The sequence below is a fragment of the Macaca fascicularis genome, chromosome 2 (genome assembly GCF_037993035.2).
Source record: "Macaca fascicularis isolate 582-1 chromosome 2, T2T-MFA8v1.1".
Classification (NCBI taxonomy): Eukaryota; Metazoa; Chordata; class Mammalia; order Primates; family Cercopithecidae; genus Macaca; species Macaca fascicularis.
The window spans coordinates 18,320,919-18,341,521 of NC_088376.1; positions in this window are offsets into that span (position 1 = coordinate 18,320,919).

Consider the following 20,603-nt stretch of genomic DNA (forward strand, 5'->3'; position numbering starts at 1 on the left):
CATTAGTATGAACTTCAACACTACAATGGGATTGTACACATATTAACTAAATGATCCTCAAAATAGCTCGATGAAGTGGGTCCAATGAATTCTCCTTAATCTTTTATTACAGGTTAAAGAAAAGTAACTTATCAAGGAATTTTATTTTAAAATGCAAATATCCCTGGGAATCAGTGCTATAGTATAACTTAGAAAGAAAAGAATACTGACCAGGTGCCTACCTGAAATGAAGGTGAGAAAAGAATAGGACATGGAGAATGAGAAGGTGCTAGAAAGCAAACTTTTTTGTATTTTATAATTTGGCTAGGACCTTCCCTGAGTGAAATCTAGTGCTTCAAGGCATGACCACACTTAAAACACAAACGCTTCCATTGTAAACTGCTCAAAGCATCTCTCCAGATTGCCTGTTCATGCCATCCAAAGTTTTGAAAAAGAGGAAGAAGAAAAATTGTTTTTCTCTCCCTTAAATGTCTGTGGTATTTGGCCTTGTTGTTTAATTCAATTACTGTAGAAGGCTTGCTTTCTCCACCTAGTGGCCAGAAAACAGAAGATTTTTATCTATGGAGGTGAAAGGAAGCAAGAAAGGGCAACAGAATATGTAGAGTAATAGCAACTATAACTTGTTGAGTATTTGTGCAGGTGCTGTGATAAGTGCTTTACATATGTTACCAATCCCCACACCCTGGGAGACAGGAATTATCATCCCACCTTACTAAAGCAAAGAAAAATCAAGTGATGCCCAGGTTCACATAGTTTGAATGTGGCCAGAAATATATATTTGAATATAGCCAGAAATTTAACCTAAGTGTATGACTTCAAAGCCAGTTCTCATCTGCATTAATAAATTTGCTTTCTGGAACACATGGATGCTAGACATTCGGTGATCTTTTTTGAAAATAAAGTCATATGATACAATGATCACCAAGCTTCAAGACAAGTCCAAATAGAGTGAGAAGAGGACCTAGGACTGAGCACTAAGGAACTCCAATGTAGCGGTGTGTGTGTGTGAGTCTAAGGGGAAGTCTGGTTCCTTATTTCAAAGTAATATTTTGTCACTTTTCATTATTAAGCAGTTGTCCTATTGATTCCACTTTCTCTTATTTGTCTTCCAAACATAATACCTCAATGGAAAAAATAGTTAAAACCAGTAAACCACACATTACAGACCTAACAGATTTCACAGAAACCTCTCCAAAGCAGTTATAAGATATGGAGCATATAGATTGCAGAGAATAAGAGAGGAGAGAAAAGAGAGAGAGAGAGAGAGAGAGAGAGAGAGAGAGAGAAGAAAAGAAAGAAAGGAAGAAAGAAAAAAGAAAGAAAGAAAGAAAGAAAGAAAGAAAGAAAGAAAGAAAGAAAGAAAGAAAGAAAGAAAGAAAGAAAAAGAAAAGGAAAGGAAAGGAAAGGAAAAGAAAGAGAAAGAAAAAGAAAGAGAAAGAAAAAGAAAGAAAGAAAAGGAAAGGAAAAGAAAGCAAGAAAGCAAGAAAGAAAGAAAGAAAGAAAGAAAGAAAGAAAGAAAGAAAGAGAGAGAGAGAGAGAGAGAGGGAGGGAGGGAGGGAAAGAAAGAAAAGAAAAGAGAAAAGAAAAAGGAAGGAAGGAAGGAAGGAAGGAAAGAAGGAAAAAAAGGAAAAAGCTTACAGTCAGATAGGGTGGCCAGTGTTCCCTACCTCCAAAAAAGCTAAATTCCAAAAAGTAAAATGTTTTAAATTGTACCTGTACTGTGTAAGACTATTCCAGTACTTGCTCTGATACTAAGCAAAATGAGATGGCACATTTGGAAGTGGTTGCTTCAGATTCAGGAACGGTGATGAGATGAGTTTCATTTGTTCTAATCATTGCCCAAAACTTTTATTTTTCCTTAATGGAACACAGGACATATGATCCATTCTGTGAGTAAGTAGAGAGATAAATAAAAAGAGAACCAAAGTTTCTCTCTCTATCCTGGTCATGTTTCACTGATTTGTTTAGCTTCTAAAACTAACTAGCTAGCTGATAAAAAATAAAATAAAATTATGACCTAAGGTATATCTAAGCTGAAAACCTGAAATACACTTCTCCCTCTGCCGCACAGATCCTTCTGGAATTACTTTTTTTGGTTAGTGTTTGATACAAAACAATGGGGTTTCTCATGGCAAAGACTTTCCTTGAGCTAGATTAGCTCTCAGTAAAATATACCAAATCCAAGTATTTCATCTTAAGGCCAGTGGTCCTTAAAGTGTGGTCCAGGACCATCAGTATCAGCAACTTCTGGAAACTAATTAGAAAGGCAAATTCTCAGGCCCTGCCTCAGGCGAAGTGAAATGGAAACTCCTGGGTTGAGGCCCAGCAGTTTTTGTTTTAACAAGCCCTCTAGGTGATTCTGATACCTGTTAAGGTTTAGGAATTACTGTATTAGGTAGTAATGTTATCTTCTACAAGAGAAGAGCAAGGTCTAGTAATGACAAATGGCATAAAAGAATACATCATTTTCCCAACATTTTAAGATGACAGTAGTACTCCAGAAATCAGATGCAATCCTGGAGAGAAGAAAACACAAATTGATTGTGATTAACTTTCCACCAAAATGTGCCAGGTAAAATTGGTGCTTAAAATAAAATTTAAATTGAGTTTGAGAAAAAGAAAATATTGTTTCCTGCATGTCTGGTTTTGTGGATTGAGATTGTGCCTGCCACACTATAGTGCCTCTCCTATTTACTGGTTATTAAGACTGCTGAGCCCTGTAAATTGTTGTTAAATCATTGCAAATCCCTTCCTGCTACTGCAAAAACATATTCTTTAAATCAATTTACAAAACAAGGTATAAATCTGATGATAAGTGACATGATCATTAGGAATTCATATCATGGTAACATAAGAACTGCCATTTCATTAAAAAAACATCTAATTTTGAACCACAAATCTTTGCAGGACTCACGTTGTCACTGTAACCGTGCTTCCCTTATCATTCCACCCTAGATATAACTGACATTTTCTTAAGTATGGAGAAGATATAATAATTTCCCATTTTTACATGCTAATGCAATTATACACATTTTTCAATACAATAAAATATAGAGATGTTAAGTTGATTAGACAGAATTCACCTTCCTTCCCCCAAACCCTAACCACAGAACAGAGAAGCCTTAGACAAGTGTCTGAAAACTCCTCAGTAATCTCGTTCATTGGAAGTACTTCGCATCATAAAAATTTCAATAATAACTCACAATTTTATGTAGTGTTTTATAGTACCTAGAGTTTTTTCCATATATTTTCTCATTTTCTCATTTAATCCATACAAAAGTCCTGCTCACAGGAGCATTTTCAATCTCATCATCCACATTTTCAAATGAGAAATCTATTATTTGGATAATTTGTCAGTTTCTTCTCTAAGACTGCAAAGTTAATGGAGGCAGAGCCAAGCACTCCTTAGAGAGAATGAGTTTCCATTGGAATATTCTATTCTTCACAGGTTGAGTACATGGGTCAACATTCCAAGTGTTCCAGTTGCCTCCAACTACACAACAAACCACCACAAATTTCGTGATATAAAACAGCAGCAATTACTTGTCAGTGTCATTTCTCATGGTTCTGGAGTTTGTTTGGGCTCAGACAAGAGGTTCTTACTGAAGGTCTTTTGTGTTAGGATCCATCACAATGACTGACACTGGAGTTATCTTGAAGGCTTCTTCACTTGCATATCTGGTAACTGAGCTGGAAAGTTTTAAACAGATGGAGACCAGAATAGAATAGCTTGGTCTTCTCTGGCGTCTCTCTATCTCTATGAGATCTCTACTGTTGAGCATGGTGGCTTCACGGTTGCCAGACTTCTTATGGTTGCCAGACTTCTTACAGGATGCCTCCATACTCCAAATGTGTATGTCTCAGACAGAAAGTTAGACAGGCAGAACTATAGGCACCTTTTATAACCTAGCCTCTGAAGTCACTGAGTGCCATTTCCTCCATTTATTAGACAAATGATAATAATATCAGCTCATATTAAAGAGGATAAAAATTAGACTGCTATGTCTTGATGGGAGGAGTGTCAAAGAATTTACAGACACCTGTGGAAGCAAGCTGTTTGGATGCATAAATCCAAAATGGACCAAATCATTGATTAAGACTTTATATTAATCATGTATATACTTTCTTGATCCCAATTAGCCAGGTTATTACCCTTCTCCTCCCACAAAGGAGACTTCAAGTTTATGCTCCAGAGAAGTTAGGTTAGAGATGCTATGGATTTGGGAACATAGAAGAGCAGAGGATGGATGTGAAACATAAGATGAAAAACTTAAGTATTAAGAGACCTGAGCCTATATTGAGACAGGATAGTTCCCTTGACACCTTAGTGGGAATCATGAAGGGGAAGCTCATTTACTCAGCCAGCAGTACTCAAACCCCTTGCAGGAGCGGAGCATGCAGGTGAGTGGATGCAGGAGCCAGGGCCAGTGGCTTTGGACACCAGCAGGAATGAACCCCATACCAGCCCATGGCAGTGTCTAGGGGTTGCCCACAACTTCTGGAGCTTCAGAAGGTGTGTGTTACAGCATGCACTTTTAGCTTTGCCATTTGCAGATGGTTTAAGTGTTAAACCACTCAGTGGAGAGTCAGTGTGATAGCCTCTTGCACCTGCACCTGGGTCCTTGTCCAGTGCCCAAGAGGAATGATGTCACACAGCCTTGAAGGTTGGTGAATATGGAGATTTTATTGAGCAGTGGAAGTGGCTCTCAGTGGGATGGGAAACTGCAAAGGGGATGGATTGAGAAGGCAGTCTTCTCCTGGAGTTTGGCCCTCCCCCAGCCAAACTCCTCTCCAACCATCCCTGACTGAACTCCTCTCTGACCACAGTCTCTGATGTCCAACTGCTTCTCCTCTTGACATTCAGTCGCTTCTCTCTCCTGTCCTTCTCTGCCATGCCACTCTGCTCCTCTGCCAGCGGAGCTTTATGGGTACAGGGTAGAGGGTGGGGCAGGCCAGACTGGTTTCTGAAAAGGCAACGTTCAGGCAGGGAACTTCAGGGATGTGAAGTTCTCATTTGGGGACACAGGTCCAGGTTTGAGGGTGGAGCCCTTGCCAGGGACCACACCCTGCATTTCCCTGCCTCCTGTCTGTATCAATATTACTAGTTGATAAGTACACTACATCCCATTTCCACCAAGGCAAGAGCTGGATGTATTTTCTCCAGAAAAAGAGAAGCCCCTGAGCAAAGATCTTCAGACACTGACTTTTGAATGTCTTTCAGTCAAGAGCTGATCCATGAGCAATCACCTTGTCTTGCAGCCCATCTCTGCACGCAGTGCTTTTTAGTGCCTGGAACTTAGGTATTAATGACAATTAACCATTTGAAGAAAGTCTCTGACAGAGAGGAAATCAAAAGTAAACAGAAACAGAGAGCTATAAACTATCCAGAGCTCAGATCTACTACATGCTAGGCAGTTTTCAAGGAGCACCAAAAGCTGCCTATCTCTTATTCTTGCAGTAAACTTGTAAATAGCCACTATACTATCGCCATTTAATAACGGGCCTGAGGCACAGGGTTTGAAATGATTGACCCACAGTCACTGAATGCAAAGAAGTCAAAGCCATTTCCAGGACTTATAGCCCCTCCCCTGGATACTCTGAATTCTAGTTTTACAACCCTGTCCCATGCCCACCTTTCCTGAAGTGATTATATCTTTGAAATAATTAGTACATTATGTAGTGTTTCCTGTTTCCTAATTGCCTGTACATGTCTGTATACAACGTTGAGTGCAAGTAAGGTTTTTCCAGTTTAATTTGCTATTCTTTTGCAATAGTCTATCACTTTACTTCTTTAATGGAACCAGGTTGCAAAAGATACTATTTTCTCAGCTTCCCAGGAAAATCTGGCCCTGAGGTTTTATTTAATTAACCTTAGCCATTGTATGCAGATAACAACCTCCATTTTAATAAGAGAATAACAAAAAGAAGTCCTTTGGGAAGTGAAGATAGGTAAGTGGCAAAACATTTGCCATTTTTCCCCCTAGGAAAAAATAGACCTTACTCTTCACTGGTTGGAGGAAAAAAAATTAAAAGAGAGAAAAAAAAATCTTTGTGGCTGGAAGTTGCATTTCCGTTTAGCAGATGTCTCTCTTCTGAATAATTTCAGGAACTGGAGAAGGATCCCCTACAGGAAGTAATTAAAACTTGGCAGTAGTGAAACATGTAGACTTTTAAAACTCCAAACCAGAATTATCAGTCATATCTCTTGGAAATGTTATGAGATAAAGTTTAAGATTCACGATCAGCACACACCTACAGTGAACTCATTTTTAATAAATGTGCCAAGAACATATACTAGGGAAAAGACAGTCTCTTCAATAAATGGTTCTGGGAAAACAGAATATCCATATGCAGAAGAATAAAACTAAACTTCTGTCTCTTATCATATATAAAAATCAAGTTAGAATGGGTTAAAAACTTAAATTTAAGACCTCAATCTATGAAACAACTACAAGAAAACAATGGGGAAACTCTCCAGGACATTGATCTGGGCAAAAATTTCTTGAGTAATACCCCACAAACACAGGCAACCAAGGCAAAATGAACAAATGAGATCACATCAAGTGATAAAGCTTCTGCACTACAAAGGAAATAATCAACAAAGTGAAGAGAGATCCACAGAATGGGAGAAAATATTTGTGTACTACCCATCTGACAAGGGATTAATAACCACAATTTATAATAAGCTCTAACAACTCTATAAGAAAAACAATCTAATAATCTGATTGTAAAATGGTCAAGAGATTTGAATAGGCATTTCCTGAAGGAAAACATACAAATGGCAAACAGGCATATGAAAAGATGCTCAACATCTGTATTAGTTCGTTTTCACAGTGCTGATAAAGACATACCCAAGACTGAGCAATTTACAAAAGAAGGAGGTTTAATTGGACTCACAGTTCTGTGCGGCTGTGGAAGCCTCACAATCATGGTGGAAGGCAAGGAGGAGCAAGTCACATTTTACATGGATAGCAGCAGTCAAAAAATGAGAGCTTGTGCAGGGTAACTCCTCTTTTTAAAACCATCAGAACTCGTGAGACTTATTTGCTATCACAATAGCACAAGAAAGACCTGTCCCCATGATTCAATTAGCTTCCACTGGATCCCTCTTATGACATATGGAAATTGTGGGAGTTACAGTTCAAGATGGGATTTGGGTGGGGACAGCCAAACCATATCAATATCATTGATCATCAGAGAAATACAATCAGAAATACAACTAGGTATCACACCCAGTTAAAATGGCTTATATCTAAAAAACAGGCAATATCAAATGCTAGAGAGGATGTGGAGAAAAGGGAATCCTTGTACACTGTTGGTGGGAATGTAAATTAGTACAATCACTATGGAGAACAGTTTGGAGGTTCCTCAAAAAACTAAAAATAGAGCTACCATATGATCCAGCAATGCTACTGCTGAGTACATACCCCAAAGAAAGGAAATCAGTATATGGAAGAGATATCTGCACTCCTGTGTTTGTTACAGCACTATTCACAATAGCCAAAATTTGGAAGCAACATAAGTGTCCATCAATAGATGAATGGATAAAGAAAATGTGATACTTCTACACAATGGAGTACTATTCATCCATAAAAAAGGATGTGATTCTGTTATTTGCAATAACATGGATGGAACCAGAGGTCATTATGTTCAGTGAAATAAATCAGGCACAGAAAGACAAACATCTCATGTTCTTACTTATTTGTGGGATCTAAAAATCAAAACAATTGAACACATGGAGATAGTTAAAAGGTAGTTACCAAAGGCTGGGAAGGGTAATGGGGCAGTTGACAGGAAATGAAGTTAGTGAATGGGCAGAAAAAAAAAATAGAAAGAATGAGCAAGACCTAGTATTTTGTAGCACAACAGAGTGAGTATAGTCAATAATAATTTAATTGTACATTTTGAAATAACTAAAAGAATATAATTGTTTGTAACACAAAGGATAAATGCTTGAGGGAATGGATACCTCATTTTTTGCGATATAATTATTACACATTGCATGCCTATATCAAAATATCTTATGTACCCCATAAATTTATACACCAACTATGTAACCACAAAATTTCAAATTAAAAATTAAAGACAGATTCACTCTCCATTGTAGACAATCAACAATGAACTTGGCTCTCTCTGGGATCCTGAAAAAAAAAAAGTGTTTTTGAGAAGTGTTTATTGTTTTAACGGCTCTAAGGAAAAATAATTTCAGTTATGATTATTTTAAGGTCTTTTTGTTTTTATTGTTGTTTGTTTTTTGTTTTGAGACAGAGTTTTGCTGCATTGCCCAGGCTAGAGGGCAGTGGCATGATCTCGGCTCACTGCAACCTCTACCTCCCATTACAAATGATTTTCCTGCCTCAGTGTTACAAAAGCTGGGATTACAGGCATGTACTACCATGCCTGTCTAATTTTTTTGTATTTATAGTAGACTGGGTTTCACCATGTGGGCCAGGCTGATCTTGAACTCCTGGCCTTAAGTGATCCACTTGCCTTGGCCTCCCAAAGTGCTGGGATGACAGGTATGAGCTACTGCACCTGGCCTCAGTTATTAGTTTTAATCATATATATGTAAGCTCAATTGTATTTATTCTCTTAATTATTAGGGAGAGTAAGTGCCTTCCAGTTTAGAATTGTGTGATCATAGTACTGGACAGAACTGTCTCAAGATAGAACCAAGATTGAAATAAAACTTTAGGAATTCAGCCCCTCCACCCCACCTAAATAATTTCTTGCCTTTCTGTAGCACTTTGTAATTTATCAGATGCTTTTGCCACTATTACCTGTATTGATCCTCAAAATAATCTTGTGAGTTTTATCTAGAACAGTGCCAAATTAGTTAAGGATCAAAGAAAAAACTTTCACCTAGTTTTGGATTGTCAGATTTAGCAAATAAAAATATAAGATAATCAGTTAAATTTAAATTTCTGATAAATGATCAATATATTTAGTATAATTGTGTCCCATGTAATATTTGGGATTCATTTATTTTAAAAAGTGCTTTTATTTATTGTTTTTCTGAAGCTCAATTTTAACTAGGCATCCTGTATTCATTTGGCAACCCTAAGTTGGTACCATGGGCAGATGTGCAGAAGATATAAAAAAAGAAAATATTTGTCCAGTAATTTAGTGAAGGGCCCCTTCTTCATTGTTCACTACCTTGATTAAGTTTGAAGGCTACACATGGCTAAGATCAGTCAATCAAAGGACTTTATCATCCTGGCCAGAATGATTGCTCAGTGATAAGCATGTGACTCAAGCTGGACTAATGGATACAGTCCCAGGAAGTTTAGTGAAAATATTGAGGAGATTATCTTTTCTCATGAGATTGGTAATGTCAGGACAATGTGAGAAACAGTGTGTTTGTGAGATTATTTGAGCCTCTGGTTCCAGCTGCACTTGAAATCAGGTACACTTCTAGGTATTTAAATCTCTTGCAACCAACAGATTTCTAATTAACATTCTGAGATATGTGAATTTGTTGGGAGAAAAGCTGAGTGTTGTGAGAGCAGCTGAGGCAGGACTTGCATGTCTGACATAATGTAAAAGAGTCTTGGAACATGTCTGTGGTCCAGGGTCTAAAACCCCTTATGGACTTTGGAACACCATGCTCTGTGCTAAAGGGTGGAAGGGTACTCTGACACACCATAATCTAAGTTCAGGGCATAAAATCCCTCATGGCTTGGATAGAGTCAAGGGTTTGTGGCCTCCGGAATGTGTCTAGACTTGCTGGCTCCTTGCTCGCCCATGATCGATTGTATCTTGAGTTAAAAGAACCTGCTCTCCATTATCTCAAATAGCAGAGCAAATGCTAAACAGTCACAGCTGTAAATCATGTGCTTAATACAACGCTCCCTTAGGACCCCCAATTTCTCACCACCTATTTCTTTGCTGGATTACCAATAAATAGTGTGGGCTCTCAGAGCTTGGGGCCTTCATAGTGCTGATTGCTGCATTCACAATCCTTTAGCTAGACACAGAAGTTCTCCACATCCCCACCCAACTCAGGAGCCCAGCTGACTTCACCTAAAAAACGGAATTTATGTGAATAGACATTTCTCCAAAGAGTGCATACAAATGGCCAGCAGTATATTAAAAGATGCTCAACATTACTAATCGTGGGGAAATGCAAATCAAAACCATGATGAGATGTTATGTTGAAAAGAGTTAACCAGCTTGGCTTAGGCAGACACTAAGGGCAGGGTCCCCAGAGAACCTCAGACTTACCCCACAAATATTTAAACCAGACATTTTTTGTATAAGGGAACTTGCACAGGAGACTTGCTTCAACATGCCCACAGTGGAAAATTCTGTTCCTTAATTCATGCACAGTAAGGGAAATAAATCAACGTGGAGCATCTCAGTCTATGAGTCGGCGTGCACATGGGAAGGGTTGGGTGGAGCCACCAGGAATTCACGCCTTAAGCCCGGGTATTCAACTGTGAAGGGGGCAGCTGACTTTCAGGCCCCCTCTCTTTGCTGAGAGCATTCCTTTTGCATAATAAATTCTACTCCATTCACTCTCTGGGGTCCACACATCTAATTTTTCCTGGTCATGAGACAAGAACCCAGATCCAGCTGAGCTAAAGGAGCAAAATGTTCTGCATCATTTTGTTGGCTATATGGGGAACCTGAGGAAGGGTAAGTAAAAGGTGGACTCCCAAAAATCTCTGACTTTCGTTGCTGAACCTTCTCATCCTCAGACTTTTTCTCTAAACAGATGGAGCACTGGGCTCCTGTTAGCCAATTAATAACGAAGGGGACGGCTGCAGAGGCTGCCATCCACCCCCGTCACACTCGGAGGTTAATATGGGCCTCATCCCAATCCAGTCTTTTCTATGACATTTTTCTTCCTCCTTTTGGAGTTGTTACCTGTCTTTTCTTTTACAATATTGGGGGTGTTATTGCAAACTGCAGCGATATTAAGAGGTAGAAAGAGTCTTTGGCCCAGCCATCAGATATGCAATTTAGAACGACGTGATTTCCGTCTGTTCTTAAGCCTGTTCCCCTCCACTCCAGGCTGGGGTGCATGGCCCTGTCTGCCTCATGTGCATGCAGACCCCAAAGGCCACACAGCACAGGAATGAGCCTCAGCAGCCGCCCCAGCCCTGGGCGGTCTCCAGGGCCAAGGGTCCCATGCAGCTGATTGGCCAGTGTTTCCCACTTGTCTTCCCCTCCCACCACATGCCCGCAGAGTCTCTCTTCCCCTGGCCAAGCCAAAAGGAGAGTACAGCAATCAAGAGTTTCTCTCCCTGTTTGAGGAATTTATTTGTATAGAGCTAGAGGTTTTTCCCTAGGCACCGTTTCTGCCCCACACATAAAGCTGTTTTATTTTCCTTTTCTCTGTTATTTATTTCTCTGTTACTTATTTTCCATTTCTCTGTTAACACAGACCTGCGAATACAGGGAGTTTTCTATGTGAGAGGTTTTTTGTTGTTGTTGTTTTTTCCTTTTGGAAGGTGTCTTGCAAGGCCAAGACCCCAATTCACAGGACTCCCTTTTCTCTCCTTTATGAGGAGGGCCACGTGGGACTTAAGCAGTCCATGAACTCTCCTGAAGCATATTTTTTTGCCACAAACTCAATTCCAGGCTTTGCGTTGAAGCCCTAGGAGGGAAAACTGAATCTAAGGGATACAGACGCAGGCAACAACAGAAGAAAAGGAGCACAGCACAGGTGAGCATGACTATTTCCTGCTGATTAGCCACCCCACCCCCAACACCCCCCCCCCCGCCAGTTTCATGGATAGAGGTCATGCGAGTGTCCGTGGTATAGACAAGGTCTAGGGAAATGAAGGGTTGCTAACAGCAGGGAGGAGGCGGCACGTGGGTAAATGTAGGTATTTCCCAGCCCCAAGGCCTCCCTGTTAACATGGGTGAAAATTTGCGTTGGCACCCACAGGTGGTACCCCACCAAGGTCGCTGGGACTCAGGGATATAAGGATTGAAGAAAAAAGGTGGACATCTATTCTTCTCTCCCTCACGTACCTCATGTATTCTCTGGGAAGCAAAAGGAACTAGGGAGGCCTTGTTCCCCTCTTTCTAGATGGGTTACCAGTCATCTTCAGTCTGTATTTCTCTGGAATGACTCTTGAATCACTGGGATTCCTTTGAAAGAAAAAAAAAAAAACCATGTTCTTTATACTTTTTCCTCCTCTGTCCTCTCTTCGCGGATGGTAATTGTGTCCTCATATCACAGGACACTCCCCTTGGATGCATCCCCCAAACTGGAAAACCTTAAGGACATTATCCTAAGTGAAATAAGTCAGACACAGAAAGACAAATACTGCATGATTCCATTTATATGCAGTACCTAAAATTGTCAAACTTACAGAATCAGAAATTAGAATGGTGGTTTCCAGGGGCTGTGGGAGGGGAAACAAGGAGAATTGTCTTACAATGAGTATAGTTTCTGTTATACAAGCTGAATAAGTTCTAGAGACCCAATCTATAACATAGTGCCTCTAGCTAACATTACTGTATTATGCACTGAAAAAAATGGTTAAGAGACGGCCAGGCACGGTGGCTCACGCCTGTGATCCCAGCACTTTGGGAGGCCGAGGTGGGCGGATCACGAGGTCAGGAGATCGAGACCATCCTGGCTAACACAGTGAAACCCCGTCTCTACTAAAAAATACAAAAAATTAGCCAGGCATTGTGGCAAGTGCCTGCAGTCCCAGCTACTCCGGAGGCTGAGCCAGGAGAATGGCGTGAACCCGGGAGGCGGACCTTGCAGTGAGCCAAGATCATGCGACTATATTCCAGCCTGTGCAACAGTAGTGCGGGACTCCGCCTCAAAAAAAAAAAAAAAAAAGGTTAAGAGAGTTGATCTCAGGAAAATGGGAGGTGGCAGCAGGAGAAATCTTTTAGAGGTGATAGGTATGTTTAGTACTTGATTGTGGCGATGATTTCACAGGGGTATGCATATGTTCAAACCCATTAAATTTTATACGTTAAATATCTGCAGTTTTGTGTATTAATTACACCCCCCAAAAGCTATTAAAAATGAATAAATTAAAGTAGGAAAAGCTGAGGAAAGAGGGAAATGGAGACTTGCTGTTCAATGGTGTAAAATTTCAGTCATGCAAATGAAAAAGTTTAGAGATCTGCTGTACAGTATTATGTTTATAGTTAACAATTCTGTACTATTCACTTAAAAATTGTGGAAAGCATGTATCTCATGTTACAAGGGTTTTTTTTTTCATAACCACAATAAAAGAAATAAAAAGAAAAAAAGGAACTTACAAAGGTTATGAGCTCTCACAACCCCATCTCAAGAAGTTCTGTGAACAAGGTCTGTAATATATCAAAGATAGAAGCCTCCATCAGTGATAATCCAACTAAATTGTTTGAGAAGAGATGAGTAACAGAACTTTGGCATTTAAAAACATAAAAGGTAGAGAGAGTTTGTGGACTCTGAATAGAGTGGAGGGTTGGCTGAAGGAAGATGGCAGGAAGGGACAGAGTTCTATAATGGAAAAAAGTAGATGGATCCTGAGCCCATCTGGTTGATATAATTCTGGCTTTCCTAATGGCCCCCCAAAATTTGAGGGCCAGTGAGCAGGAAAAAAACATATCCTATTACTGCCCCAGTTTCTTAGACTCAGAAATGGCAAAAAATCCAAATGTAAAGAGGCACAAATCATAGTGAAAAAATAAGGACTACACTTGTGCACTGAATTTGGCAATAACTTTTATATCAGCTGCCAATATTTAGTGTCCTTCAACTCTTAGATATTCCCCATCTCAAAAATATTTTGTGTCCTGGAAAGAACAAACCCTGTCAGCTCCCTAATTCAATTTTACATTCAATTAGATGCCCACAAGTAAGTGTTGTTTCAGACTTCATCTTACTGTTTGTGTATTTGGGTCCAACATGCCAGCGGTAGATGAAGAGTAGCTACATTGTTACAGAAGAAAAGTAAAAACCAGGAAGTGTTTATAAAGTAACTATTATTAGAAGCAACTCAATCCAATTATTTACTGTCTACTTAGACTAGTTCTTAAACATCTACCTCACTAGGATGAATTCTGGAGTGTCCTGAAACCATTTAACCTCAAAGAGTCCTGCTTTTGGGTAAGCCAGTTTGCCAAAATTATGATAATTTTCACTGATTTCCTTTAGCTTCCAAATAACTGTTTTATGGATCTATATTTTCTAACGAAATTTTAGATATAAGATAGAGTAAACCTATTTTGAAATTATAAAATTATGATAACTTTCACCATTCTTCATAGATCTGAAATTTGTACTTCATTAATCTGTTAAGTTATTGTATTCCATGATTCCTCCTAATGATTTCTGTGAGTCAAAATCCAATCTAGTCTTATTAAGTTTTCCCTGGAAGATGTGAGAAGAGGAGAAAATTATTTATTAGGGGTTTGAGTCAACTTGGACGTCCAGGGAATTTTTTTTTCCCTCGTAGGAGCATACGGAATTAAGACTTTGCTTCCTCATTCACAATGGAGTTATGCCACTATCATTGTGCCATTTCCTGAAACATATGTGGCATATCTTTCCTGAAAAATGTTACATAATATCAGCAAATATCCTGCCTAAAGTATATTTGCATAAAACTATTTGCTTGAGCTTTTTGATACATTAGGGAATCATATTTTAATTACAGAAAAAGAAGTTATAATTCTACTTCACTGTAGGCTCCTACAATTTCTGCTGGAAACAGGCCCTCCTTTTGCTGCATTTGCTGAAAGCGTTCCATAGTGTATTTGGACACAGTCCCATATTTAATCCTAATCACTGGGTAGAAAGTGCCAGCCCTGGGCTTCAGGACCACATAAAGAATTGAAGAACCCCCCTTGAAACCAAGTGCAAGAGGCAGAAGGACTAATGTCTGGATATTGCTTTTCATTGCATTTAATAAGGAATAAAAGGCTTGGACTGCCCTCTGCTCTTTGTTTTCCCACAATTTCCATCTTACTGTTATTAAAGGAAACAAAGCACAGTCTAAAAAGTTATGATTTGCCAACTGCTAACTGCTAGATCTCTCATGAGAGCATATATAATCCTTTCTATAGGAGAAGTGTACAAGTCCCCTTAGGAAGTCAGCATTGAAAGTCACTCTGATAGGGACAAGAGGCAGAGAAATTCTAGACAGAGAGGAGCGGGGAGGAGAAAAGAAGTAGCCAGACGTCTGAGAGAAGCAGCTTGACTTCAGAGGGACAGCTTGATGGCAGGACTTTGGAGAAAAGCCTTGCCAGGAGTGGCCAGACTCCAGGGGAAGACAACGTTCCCACTCTACCCCGTTCTCAGCTCCCTTTCCTGATGAAAGCCACTTTCAGTGGCAATAAATATCCTCCATATTCACTACCTTTCAATTCCTTCATGTGACCCGATTCTCCTGGACACTGAACAAGAGCTTGGGAGCCACGGGTACAGATGCTTTAGTCATTTAATTCTTAAGCCCTCTGCAGATGGCAAAGCTAAAAGGGCACTGTAACACATGCTCTCTGGGGCTCCAAGTGTCACAGGTACACCTCTAGGCGCTGCCATGGGGCTGCACTGAGCTCTGCTCCTGCTGGTGCCCAGAAGTAGTAGTCCCAGCTCCTGAACCTGCTCACCTGTGTGCTCTCCCTCCCGCAAGGGGTTAAGGGCTACAGGCTGAGTAAGTAAAGTGCCCCTTTTGCAAGGCCCGTTAAGGGGTCAGGGAAATTTTTCTGTTTCAACTCCACATGGAGTTGACTCTTACTTATGGTCCAGTGAAGAAGCAACTACACGCCTAATAAAGACAATAGGAATTCAATGCAGCCCATTAGGGACATTGGAGCTACCATCATTAGCTAGTTGAAACTTCCTAGGTTGCTTTTAAGTTTTCTTCTTCACTCTGATTCTAGTACTGAAATTTTCAGTTTTTCCTTCCTTGTGTTGAACTTTCATGTTTCCACTCTCAGGAAAATGATAGCAGATTGAGAACTATTTATAGAAAGTAGGTTGAGAAAATAGACTTGTGCAGAAAGGTGTAAGCGTATCAAGTCAATGCATTTTCAAACTTTAAAAGAAGGGCACATTTGACTAGGCACACTGGTGCATGTCTGTAATCCCAGCACTTTGGGAGGCCAAGGTGGGTGGTTCACTTGAGCCCAGGAGTTTGAGACCAGCCTGGGCAACATGGTGAAACGCTGCCTCCACATAAAATACAAAAATTAGCCAGATGTGGTGGTGTATGCCTGTAGTCCCAGCTACTCAGGAGGCTGAGGTGGGAGGATCACCTGAGCCTGGGAGGTTGAGGTTGCAGTGAGCCAAGATCGTGCCACTGCACTCCAGCCTAAGTGACAGAATGAAATCCTGTGAAGAAGAGGAAGAAGAAGAAGAAGAGGAAGAGGAGGAAGAGGAAGAGGAGGAGGAAGAAGAAGAAGGAGAAGGAGAAGGGGAAGGGGAGGGGGAAGGGGAAGGAGGGCACTTTTTTTTTTGAGATGGAGTCTTGCTCTGTTGCCAGGCTGGAGTGCAGTGGCACGTTTCAGCTCACTGCAACCTCTGCCTCCCAAGTTCAAGTGATTCCCTGCCTTGGCCTCCTGTGTAGCTGGGACTACAAGCATGCGCGACCACGCTCAGCTAATTTTTTGTATTTTAGTAGAGACAGGATAGGAGGGCACATTTTTAAGAAGAAAACTTTGAACACATTGATGCTCTTCACTTCTAGGACCTTTTAAGATTTATAGTGAGCTCATTGAGTATAAACATAGCTCTATGTAAATCAACATAAGGTCACAAACTGTGAAGTCAAAAGTATCCGAGACAGGTCTCAATCAATTTAGAAAGTCTTTTTTGCCAAGGTTGAGAATGTACCCATGACACACTGCCTCAGCAGTTGCTTACCACATGTGCCCAAGGTGCTCAGGGCACACCTTGGTTTTACACATTTTAGGGAGACATGAGACATCAATCAATATGTGTAAGATGTATATTGATTTGGTCCAAAAAGTCAGGACAACTCAAAGTGGGGGCTTCCAGGTCACAGGTAGGTAAGAAACAAGAGGTTGCATTCCTTTAGGTTTTTGATCAGCCTTTCACTGAATTCACATTTTACATGTCAGGCTGTGGGTAGAGGAATAGGTATTTATGCCCTAGTCTGGCTCAGTGAATCTGCGTTTTTACATAGGGCAGAGGAAGGAACGAGATATGCATTTGTCTCAGGTGAGCAGAGGGATTAGTTTTATTTCTGTCTGTCCTTTGTCCCATACCTGTGAAGATAAGCTATTAATTTATACTGTCAGTGTAAAATTCAACAGAACTGTTTTATGGTAAAGATTTTGTGGGCAAATTGTGAGGGCAAATTGTGAGAGAGGTATATAGTTTGTTTTTTGTTTGTTAGTTTTCATCTTTAGAGCTATCTTATTTAGGAATAAAATGGGAGGCAGGTTTACCTGATGTAGTTCCAGCTTGACTTTTTCCTTTGGCTTAGTGATTTGGGGGTCCTGAAATTTATTTTCCTTTCACAATAGATAAGCTCTATCTGATTTTCTTCTTTAAAACTTTACTAGCAGATTTATTCAATGCAAACTCTTGCACACTGATGAAATTTAGAGTTGAGAGACTGCAGATTAACATTCAGAAAATTATTCTGTATGATAAAAGAGACACTAACTGGTTAATTTCAAACTTGACAAGTCTATGATTGCCTAGTACTTCTCAGGATGCCTGTGTGTTTCTACTAATTCGTAAACATGGTAGAACCTGGGCCAGAATGTGGGAGGAAAAAAATGATCTATTCTAACAGTTTCTAACTATCCAATCTTCTTTGAGAGAAAGGCTTCAAGAACCTAGTGTCAATTTTGTAAATTCAAAGAGTAGGCAAAAACATATATTGTAACTGAGAGTGTCGACAAGAAAAGAGTCAAATTCTGTAAAATATTTGAAGAGATTTACTCTGAGCCAAATATGAGTGATCATCACCCATGACACAGCCCTCAGGAAGTCCTGAGAACATGTACCCAAAGTGGTCGGGGTGCAGCTTGGTTTTATACATGTTAGGGAGGCATGAAACATCAAATACATTTGAGAAATACATTGCTTTGGTCCAGAAAGGCAGGGTAATTCAAAATGGGGGTCTTCCAGGCTACAGGTAAATTTAAACATTTTCTGGTTGACAATTGGTTGAATTTGTCTAAAGACCTGGGATCAATGGAAAGGAAATATTTAGGTGAAGATGAAAGATTGTGGAGACCTCAGGGTTCTTTTGAAGTCTCATAGTGGCTGCCCTTAGAGACAGTATATGACAAATGTTCCCTATTCAGACCTTTAAAAGGTTCTAGACTCTCAGTTAATCTCTTCAGGATTGGGAAGGCCAGGAAGAAAAAGATCTAGCTATGTTAATAGAGATTCTTTACAGAGCAAGCCTATTTCAAAATATGGTAAAGAAACATGTTTGGGGGTAAAATATTTTGATTTTCTCCTTTGTCACATGTTATCCAGAGGCAGATTGGAAAGTAAGTCATGATCTGTATGGTTAAATAAAACTGACTGATAGAATTTATGGTTTGTAAGGCATGACTTCCCAGACCCTTTAGGAATGTGGGCAAGATAAGAAAAAATCAGAGCTTAGTCATGTGGACTACCCCCATTTTTCTAAGAGATAGTTTATTTTCTCTCTCTCTTTTTCCTCCTTTACCCCACTTCCTACTTAGCCCTTCAGAAATGCAAATACAGCCTTTTACCTCCCCTTCACCAGACATTCCCTATAGGGCAAGTTCTAACTATGTGCTTAGGAGCCACAGAAAAGAACTCTCGGCCAGCGGGAGGTTTCCTGAAGAGATTAACCGTCTATTTATAATCCAAAGTCTACCTGCCCCAGAGGAAGAGGAAAGTGTCAGCAGAACCAGCTGGGTAGATAAGGCACCAAGCTAACATGTGGACCCCTCATCTGCTCACCCCCCCGACCCCCGTGGGCAGTTCATGTTAGGTCCCCTTTAAAATTGCTCACTTTCGGCCCAGCGCAGTGGCTGACGCCTGTAATCTCAGCACTTTGGGAGGCCGAAGCGGGTGGATCGCCTGAGGTCGGGAGTTTGAGACGAGCCTGACCAACATGGAGAAACCCCATGTCTACTAAAAATACAAAAAAATTAGCTGGGCGTTGTGGCGCATGCCTGTAATCCCAGCTCTTTGGGAGGCTGAGGCAGGAGAATCACTTGAACCCGGGAGACAGCGGTTGCAGTGAGCGGAGATCCGGCCACTGCACTCCAACCTAGACAACAAGAGCGAAACTCCATCTCAAAAAAAAAAAAAAAAAAAAAAAAACTCACTTTCTGCTTCGAAAGTGCAGTGGTACCCTTAAAGGCAGGAAACCTGTACTTCTTCTCCCGAGCTAACTTTGAAATAAGAAGTCATTTTCTTTAGAGCAGACCCTGCTCTTGTTAATTGAACTGTGTAAGTGGCGAGTGACTGAACCAGCATTTCAGTTCCCTCTTCCCAGGACCAAAACTATTTCTCTGAATATATTGCCATATTGTTCCCTTGACCATTATATCCAGGGAGCTCTTATATGCAACGATTGTCACTTGGCAGAAATGAAGGATTGCGAATGAACAAAAAGTAAAAGAAGAAAGAAAAAAGAAAATCGTTGAAGGGAGAAGTAGAAAAATCTCTAAAATCTGGGGAACCATTAGAAAGTAGACTACATGACTGTCAAAGTCAAAGACTGACAAGTCAAGGAGTCACTTGGTCAAGGTTTAGGTGAAAGTGGAACTAGGCCGGGCGCGGTGGCTCAAGCCTGTAATCCCAGCACTTTGGGAGGCCGAGACGGGTGGATCACGAGGTCAGGAGATCGAGACCATCCTGGCTAACACGGTGAAACCCCGTCTCTACTAAAAAAAATACAAAAAACTAGCCGGGCGAGGTGGCGGGCGCCTGTAGTCCCAGCTACTCGGGAGGCTGAGGCAGGAGAATGGCGTAAACCCGGGAGGCGGAGCTTGCAGTGAGCTGAGATCCGGCCACTGCACCCCAGCCTGGGCGACAGAGTGAGACTCCGTCTCAAAAAAAAAAAAAAAAAGAAAGTGGAACTAAAAAATGAGTTGGAGATGGTGAAAATATAATCTATTCTCATTTTGCTGAATTCTTACTTGGTTTCTTAATTAGAACCAACAAGGGATGAATGTTGCTGTTTCTCCTAGATCTATATTAACATAAAGATACTTCTGGGCTGGACACAGTGGCTCATGCCTGTAACCCCAGCACTTTGGGAGGCTGAGGCGGGTGGATTGCTTGAGCCCAGGTGTTTGAGACCAGCCTGGGCAACATAGTGAGACCCCCATCTCTGCAAAAAATACAAAAATAAAAATTAGCCAGGTGTGGTGGCACATGTCTATAGTCCCAGCTACTCAGGAGGCTGAAGTGGGAGGATTGTTTGAGAGTTGGAGGTTGCAGTGGGGTATGACCATACCACTGTACTCCAGCCTGGATGTGAAAGTGAGATCCTGTCTCAAACAACAACAACAACAACAACAACAACAACAACAAACTCTGGTGTTCTGCCTAAGGGCATACAAAAACTTGGAGATTCCCTACAGAATTGTTTCTCCAGTTCTTTCTGGTGAGGCAGTGCTGGGATAACAGGGAACTGCACACTGGATAATAGGCTTACACTCTCATTTAGTGC